At 33.7% G+C, this 9,486-nt stretch overlaps 1 long non-coding RNA gene across 1 annotated transcript; it reads right to left on the bottom strand.

Moving 5' to 3' along the window:
• Window positions 1-312: 312 nt before the first annotated feature.
• Window positions 313-1,165, bottom strand: LOC124886546. Its single transcript, XR_007043886.1, has 2 exons — window positions 908-1,165; window positions 313-626 (listed from the first exon to the last, which is right to left on the bottom strand). It is a non-coding gene; the product is annotated as an uncharacterized LOC124886546 (long non-coding RNA).
• Window positions 1,166-9,486: the final 8,321 nt, after the last annotated feature.

The raw sequence follows: 9,486 nt of genomic DNA, 5'->3' as shown, positions 1-9,486 counted from the left end.
CTTTATTAGTATTTGGAGACAGATATTATTCTTTTGTGATTATTTTTTCAATATATTTGACTCTTGAATTGTATTAGTAGTTCTTACACTATTGATACCTGATTTTGGATATGATTGATATTTTGAATAAGTTATTTCTGCATTGTTATGATTATTTATATGGTTCAGCTTCGTTCAAGAAGCCTTACCTTAAAATATTTTTGTCTTTTTCTTCTTTTTGTATCAATTCGGGTGATAGGCTTACTTGTCAAAGTACGTCACCACAAATGTCATCATGACTCTCGTTTTTGGTAGTGACAAAAACACACCAAATCATCAAAGCAGGTGCAATAACAAGAACAATAGTAGAGGCAACATTAGGAGGTAAAATCACTGATATGATAAAGTACTTATTTTTCCTGAATATCAAGTAGTTGTATAAGCTTTTGATTAAGCTCAATCTACTGGAAGATAATGAATGTAGGAAAATATCATCCTGAAAACAACAAAGAAGGACAAATCAGTATAAGAGGTACAAGAGCAGCAAAAAAGATTAGACATAAAAGGAAAATGATTGATAGAAAAAAAAATATCTATATTTGTTGAATCTCAAGCGATGGTATCAGCTTCCTAGTATGCTCATTCTGCTGGGAAACAACAAAAAATAGGAAAACTAAATATCAATTCATTGGAATGACAATATAGATACATCAAGAAATTTATCTATACGCTTTGGTCTGCAACTAAGCTGCTCACATAAAGAAATATGGAAGAGAGTTTAAATCCTTACAAAAATAGATAAAAAAGAAATAGAAACTTCATAATGTACCCTTGAGCTCATCACATCTACCTCTATTGAGTCAAAAAAGTCTATTGAGTTGGTTTACATGATATTTGTGAGAATTTTGAATGTATTATGTGAAAATACCTCAAACTTGATAAAGTGTAGATTTGGGATTAAAGCCTCGATATAGAGAATGTATTTTGGCCTTCTCCATCTTAGTTCCATCATTAGAAAATAAGAGACGATCGATTTGAGCTTCGAAATGGTAGATGAAGACGGAGAATTAACTTTTTCCCCTTTTAGGATTCTAGATATTTCTCTGTCTTGAATTTATAGATAGATTTTATTTGGTTTTTGTTTTGTTCATTTTTTAGGCCTAGGTTGGATCAAGCCCATCTGGACTATTTGTTTTTCTATAATAAAGAGCTCATGTGGCTTATATTATTTTCATAAAAGAGTATTGTTGTCATTCATCCCACAATACATTGAATATGAAAGAAATATCAGCTTTTGCAGCTCTATGCAAAACTTTAATACTCCCTCCGTTTAAAATGGAATGACCTATTTTTTTTAGTTTATTTCAAAAAGAATAATTCCTTTCTTTTTTAGGCAATACTTTTATTTTAATTTTCCACATGACATATTTAAGACCATAAGATTAAAGGACATTTTTGTACATTTGACACTACTTTAATTTAAGACCACAAGATTCAAAAGTCTTCTTTATTTTCTTAAACTTTGTTCAAACCAAAGTAGGTCATTTTTTTTTTTAACGGAGGGAGTAGAAACTTTCAGAAATAATAAATAAATAAATAAATAACAAACTGCATTTGTCATTTCAGGAAAAATCAGAATATCTCGATCTGATACCTCCATGTCATCACGGACTTCACATATAATCAAAAGAGTCTACAACAAATAATCACTCAAACAAGATCAATTTCTTATTTTTCTGTCAGACTTCAACTGCAATTCTGCGCATGTGTTTGTTTAAATAGCAAAAACTTATAGTTTTTTCACTTCCATTGTTAGTAGATTTTGCTGCTATGTTTTCTAGCTATCAATTGTATTTTATATTTTTGTGCCATAAGTGATGTTATACTGTTGAATAACAAGCCTTCTATTTTGATTTATAGAAAACTCGTGTGCTTGGGAGTCCCTGATGAAACAATAAACCAAGATTTTACCATGACTGCAATTTTTAGAGAGAGGCGAAAGCGAACCCAAGCTTAAGGAGCTCTGAGCCCCAAGCCAGCACTTGCTACTCTCTTGTTGTTTTGTTTCTTATTTAAAAGTGAGTTGATTGAATCAATATGTTGCCAAAGTTAGCTCTATTATATAGATCTTTTCACTTTGAACATGTAAGTATGTTTTATCTATACGAAATTATTTTTTCAAATGAGATTATTTTGGCTAAATTATGAATATTCATAAACATGAGATAGATTTATAAAGCATTCTAGCAATGTGTCGATCCAAAAAAAGGCATATTGTTAGGCCATTTTAGTAATCAGTGTTTTTGAACTATGTATAACAGTACTGAAAGTGCAAGTAGGGGGTGGTGAATTTCTCTTGAACTTCGGTCACTATATTGAGCCCAAACCAGTAACTCGGAACTTGGTCCTAATTCTGACATTTCACAATACACTTCTTGAAATTTGCTATTACAAACTAATCTTTTCACAATAATCAATATAACTGAAATTCTGGAACACATTTTACGTGACGAAATTTTCTACAAATTCCTCGTCCTCTAACACAAAATAAAGTCAAACACACAAACCAACACTCTATTAACTACCAAATTTTTCTTGACCATCACACTCTCAAAATACGTCTAAGACTAGGCCAATATGATTTTCAAATTTTGATCTAAGAGGAAACTATACAAAGGTTTTACTCTTTATTTCAGCGTAACAATGATCTGGATCATTTATTAAATACTATGTTACCCTTCGTTCATCCCCGAATGACAACTAGCCTGAAAATATGCAATAAATGAGCAAAAAAATACCTGAGTCAAATAACAAGTATGGATAGTGGTTGTGCATATCTGTTTCCATCTCCCATGTGGTTTTCTCTATTGAACGATTTCTCCACTAAACTTTTATAGATGGAATGACTTTAGTTCTCCGCTATGTCACATCCCTATTCAAGATACTAATTGGATCCTCTCTGTAAGAGAGGCCCTTGTCAAACATTTCTAAATCCTAACGAATGGTATAGTCTCCATCTCCGTAGTACTTCTTGAGCTTTGACACATGAAATACATATGAATCCCTAACAAGCTAAGAGTCAAAGATAACCTATACACAAGTAGTCGTACTTCATTCAAAACATAAAAGGGTCCAATATACCTCGAACTCAACTTCTTTTTTTCTAAATTGCATTACACCCTTCATGGGTGACACTTTTAACAAAACTTTCTCACCTTTCTCAAATTGCACATCTCTTACCTTGTTGTCTGCATATATTTTCTATTAACTCTGAGTTACTACCAACTTCTCTTGGATGAACCTTACTTTTTATATTTATATTTTTAGCATATTGGTGCCTAAGATCTCACCTTAAAATTATCAAACCACCCAATCAACGATCTACATCTCCTTTCATACAAAGCTTCAAAATGAACCATATCAATGTTGGATTGGTAGGTACTACTATAAGCAAATTTAAATAAATGTAGATATTAGTCTCACTGACCTCCAAAGTCCATGACACAATCTTGACGCATATGGTTAAGTACCTAGACTATCTATTTTAACTGCTCATCGATCTAGGGAAGAAAAGTTATGCTTACATGACTGCCTAACGGTTTGTGGATGAAAAGTTGTACTTAGGTCCAACCAAGTACCCAATTCAGACTAAAACTTCTCCCAAAAGTTGGAGGTAAATTAAGTACCTCTATTCGACACTATAGATATAGGTACTTCATGAAATCTTACAATCTCCTTCACATAAATCTTGGCCAACTTGGTCGCATTATAGTTAACTTTTACCGAAATAAAGTGTGTAGACTTGGTCAAATGATCTACAATCACCCATATGGAGTCACATTTTCTTAGGATCTTACCAACAACAAAATCTATAAATATTATTTCCTACTTCCACTCTGGAGTGGGCATCCTCTGTAAAGTATCACCAAGTTTTTTATGCAAATATTTGACCTGTTAACCATTTTGAAACTTGGTTATAAAATCCACAATGTCCCGCTTTATTCTGGTCCACCAATAATGTTGCCTCAAGTATTTATACATTTTGGTTGCACCTGGATGTATAGAGTACTTCAAATTGTGGGCCTCAACAAGAATGGTAGGAATCAAGTTTCCCACACAAGGCGCATACACATGCCCTCGAGTCCTTAGCACCCCCCCCCCCCTCTTTATCAAGAATGTCTTCCATGGTCATCCTTGAATCTACAGTAGAAGAGAAGATAAAACTAAAGATTTAGAAGAAGAGGAATAAGAGAGAAGAGAAATGCAAGGAAGGTTAGGAAATACTAGATTTTTGTTGGTATTTTCTCTCTCCTAAGTTGGTTATATTACCAAATCAGCTGATGTGGCAACATCCTGATTGTCTAAGCTTGTTAAGAAAGTTTGAATCTCAATTATTTGATTTAAAATGACTTTATTACTCTTTTTCTCCGCAATTCAATTTCAAACCTGAGTTGTCTCCTATCCTTTTATTTCTGTTAACTATTTAAGACTAATAGGTTCCTTACATACCCTACCTCTCAAAACCATATTTGTCCTCGAGGATAAGAATTAAAGTTGGGACATTGACATTTGAGGAACTGGTAGTCCTCTCAGGTCTCATCTTCAGGATGGGGGTTAAACCATTGCACCAACACGTTAACCACAGTTGTATATTCTGGTTGACTATCTTCCTTTGAAGTATAGCGACTAGTTTCACTAAAAACTAGCCATCTTCATTAGTTTTAGGTAAAGCAGATTGCACCACCACATGATCACCAACCTTTTTTTTCAACAAAGAAACATGAAAATAGGTTGTACTCTAGATGCTGCAGACAATTCTAGTTTATAATCCACCATGCCAACTTTGGCAATAAACTTAAAGAGACCATAATATTTGGAAGATTACTTCAATTTTTTTCTCAAAGCAATTAAGGATTTCCGATAAAGTTGCAATTTTAAGTACACAAGATCACCTACCTGGAACTCTCTTTCAGATCTTTTCTTATCATCATAATACTTCATTCTCTCTTGATCTTTAGTCAAGTTATCCTTTAAGAGATAGTATATTTGTTGCCTTTTTAATACTGATTCCTTAACAACTGGGGCATTATTTCCAATAGTGTCCTCATAGACAAGTGAGAGGGTGAGTAACTATATAAGGCTTTAAAGGATGTGATTGTAGGTTATTGTGGAAGTTAGTGTTGTACCACCATTCTGCAGCAGATAGCCAGTGTTCTCAATTAAGAGGTCTATTAGATATCATACATCTGAGAAAATTCTCCACACATTTATTCACTCTCTCAATTTGCCCATTACTTTAGGGGTGGTATCCAGTGCTATAATATAGTTGTGTGCCCAAAAGTTTAAACAATGTCTGCCAAAAGTTATGAGGAAAAACTTATCCCTGCTAGTGACTATAGATTCAGGAGTTCCATTGAGGCTATGAATTCTTTTTAGGAATATCTCAGCAATATCAACAATAGTATAAGGATGTGAAAGTATAATAAAGTGTGCATACTTTGTCATTCTGTACATAATTACTAAAATTGCCTCTTTATCTTTAGACTTAGGAATCCTTCAATGAAAACCATGTTGTTATGACTCCAGGCTTTGTTAGGAATAGGAAAGGGTTGTAGAAGACTAGGGTAGGCTGCATTATCATCTTTGCTTCTAAGACATATATCAGAACTGGTAAGATAATCCACTACCATCTATTTCATGTTCAAATAGTAAAAGGCTTGTGATAATATTTTATAGGTGCCTAATTAGCTTGAGTGACCACCTATAGAAAAATCATGGAATGTGGAGAGCAATTGTTGCCTGAGGTCACCAGCACCTCCAATATAGACCCTGCCCTTCCTCTTAAGGTGTAAGACCCCACAAAATCCTAGTCATTTCAGTCTTATATAGCATGCCAAAAAAGGTCCCAAACTTAGAAAATTTCAGCTAAGTGTTAAGACTTAGAATCATTTTTAGCATTTGAAATTGGATGATCTTATTTTTTATCTTTCCGACCTTAGTATGTTGATTTTCAAGTTGATTCATGATCAGGGTCACTTGTAGGTCATCTCAGGCGAGTTTCAGATTTTTCAAACTAGCATAGGGGTGAGTTTGGATGTCCAAAACAGAAAGGGGTCGTGATAGGGCCGTGCCGCGAGGGCTAGTTAACCCAGGCTCAAGGTCGCTCCGCGAAGGCTACTTGATGACAGCGCCCAAGCACATACAAAAGTGTATGTGGTCTTATCAAGTAATATAGTGGCTTCAAAGAAACCCAAGTATCGATCTCTCAGGGACTTGCGTTCACCGTCTATCTTATTCTAGTTTAACTAATTGAGGAGAATAGCAAATAAAGTTGTAATTTTGAAAGTTAAAACTAATCTAAACTAATGCATAAAATAAAATCTTAGACAATCAATGGAGTAAATCCTAGGGTTGAGACATGTCGAACAATCATACAAATCTCTATTCCTATCACAGTTTAGTTGGTTATCGAATTGTTGATTCGCAAGTTTTATGCTACGATTTTAGTCTCCCGACCTCAAATCTTCTATCTAGTGAAAATTGTACCTACAACTCCCTCAGAGATACAAAAATTCATCCAAATCTATGAAGTTATCTTCTTGCAATTGAATCAAACAAGGCTTCTAGTTATATCCCTATCCTAGAGGCTAATTCAAATTCCTTATTTCATAAAAGAACAAGAACCTTGTTCCCTAATTTCTTCATTCTATCTTATGATTCTCCTCCCGAATTTACATAAAAATATAGATTTATTCTAATGGTAGCTAATCATTAAAATAGTAGGCTCAAAAAATTAAGAACAACCCAAATGATAATCCAAAATTAAACTACAATAAATAATATTAAAAAGTATTCATGTTCTTGGCCTCAACCCCGGAAAGAGGGTTTTAGCCTTTAATGAAAATATTCATCATCTGATCCCTTGGAATGATGATACAAACCAAAAAAATATTAAATTAAAGAATGATAAAACCTAAAAAGAAGTTGTGGTATCCTCCAATGATGTTCCAAGTTGATCTAGGGTTTTCAAGAGGTCCCAAGATGATTAAAATGGAGTTTGAGACCTTATATTTATAGTATACAAGTCATAAACTGACTTGGATTGAGTTTCCACGCTATTTTACTTCAGATGGGCAGAATTATCCCGATTTTGGGCATAGGCGCGACGCAGAGACATGCAAATTCACAATTGTCAAAAAATCTGTCAAATTTCAGTAGCTGTTTGCGATTTCAACACGTCGCGGGGCCTCCTTGAACTCAAAATTAAGCTACACGCGCCATATTTTCAAAAACTTGGGCTTCTTCTGAATCCAGTTATGTTTTGAAGTCCTCCAAATTGCATCCAATTTGCGTCTTGTGCTTTTGTTAAGCATTTCGAGCCTTCTTGAGTTGTTTCCACTTGATTTGAAGCTTTTATATATTTCATATATCATCATATTCCATTCACCAAGCATCCTATAGAATTAAACACAATAATTTAGAGCTCAAAACAACACAACATCCTCAATGATGAACTAGAAACACAAGCTAAGCATAGGCTAATTTTTCATTAAGCTTTAACTCATTGTTTTGACCATTGGTTTGATCCAATTGACCCTTGAACATTATAAATAAGTTGTTTCACATATAAATACATAATAACAACCTTGGTAACTCATTAATACACATTAGAACCCAACACAAGAGACTAGACAACAACTAGCTCAAGCTAGTCACACTAGTTTTCTTGGTTAAAGTCTTAATGGTCGAATTGAATCAAAACTTGTGTGGAAACACCATTAAACATTGTGAACACATACTTGGACACATAATTGCTCATTTATATCATTATTAACACATATATCATAATAATAATCCTGAAAATAAGGCTAAATAAGCTAGAATAGTAGCGCTAGAATGCATAAATTCACCCAACATCACCACCCCACACTTAAAGCCTTCTTCGTCCTCGAACAAATATTAACTATAAACACCATAAGCTGAAGAGACTCCACACTTATACTACATCCAAGACACTTAAGCTATCACTACAATGACTACACGAATGCAAGTTTAAAACACTAAGCATGTTATACACAATTGAAAGCTCATGAACACTATTCCAAAACATCCTAGACTCAAAAATTGGCTCACCTAGTTGGAAAACTCATGCTTATTGCTCAATCAAGGACATCATACAAATCACCCACATTCATCAAATATGTACCCCTCACAACAAGAGAGTTACCCATAATCTCTCACAATAATGCAATTTATAACGTAATGGGTACAAGAATCAAATTACGCTCACTCTCACAAAGAATTCACAAGTTACACATAATGAACCATAGTCTTTCCGTTAGTGTAATTCTCCACTAATATCGGAATGATGAACTTAGGATCATTTAGGACTTTTTCGGGTTGAAATGTAGGCTAAGGGACGGGTAGGAACTATTTTGGCCAAGAATAGTGACTAACCTCTCTAAGCGCTTTAATACACTACATTATACATTTAAAACCAATCTCCAACAACCAAATTACACCACTTTTGTCTACCCATTTCTTTTATTTTTTCCCCATCTTTTTTAAGCATTTTCACCAATACTTGGTGGACACATAGTTTACTACCACAAGAATCAATTTTTCTCTTTTTTTACAATCATGACAATATTTTAAGCATAAATTATATCACAACCATCCACCACACATAAATTATACACCAATAACTATTACCTTGGGGCATCAATTTCACCTTTTTCTTCTTCAATTTTCCAAACTCCTTTCTCAAATTTAATTTTTTTTTCAATTAAAGCACTTAGGAGCTTTTTGGATCAAATTATGGTCTATCAAAGAAGGGATTACGCTACATATGAGATTACCAAAGAAAAAGCTAAAGGCTCAATGGGGTTTAACTAGAATAGTGCACAAGGGTAGGTAAAACATACGGTATAAAATAAGGCTATTAAAGAAATGCCTATATCATCTCCTAAACCCACATTCTTTATTTTGCTTCACACACACACGGGGCAAGTTCTAGACATCACATGTAACAAGGAATATACAAAAAACCTTACACGCACATGGCACATCAACTCAATAGGATCATCATAGACTCCCAACCAAACAATAGTATGAATTCAAAATTAAGCCAACAAATACTAGAGTCACAAAACATGAACCTAAGAGTTTCAAAAATAGTAATTCACTCAATCAACATGCTTTTTTCAACAAACCCAATAACTATATCACAACCATGGAAATATTTTTAGCATAAATTATATCACAACCATCCACCACACATAAATTATACACCAATAATTATTACCTTGGGGCATCAATTTCACCTTTTTCTTCTTTAATTTCTCAAACTCCTTTCTCAAATTCAATTTTTTTTTAATTAAAGCACTTAAGAGCTTTTTGGATCAAATTATGGTCTATTAAAGAAGGGATTACACTACATATGAGGTTACCAAAGAAAAAGCTAAAGGATCAATGGGGTTTAACTAGGATAATACACAAGGATAGGTA

Source organism: Capsicum annuum, chromosome 1 (genome assembly GCF_002878395.1).
Source record: "Capsicum annuum cultivar UCD-10X-F1 chromosome 1, UCD10Xv1.1, whole genome shotgun sequence".
Lineage (NCBI taxonomy): Eukaryota > Viridiplantae > Streptophyta > Magnoliopsida > Solanales > Solanaceae > Capsicum > Capsicum annuum.
Note: the sequence above shows the minus strand (reverse complement) of the source record. Positions and strands in the feature narration are given on the sequence as shown.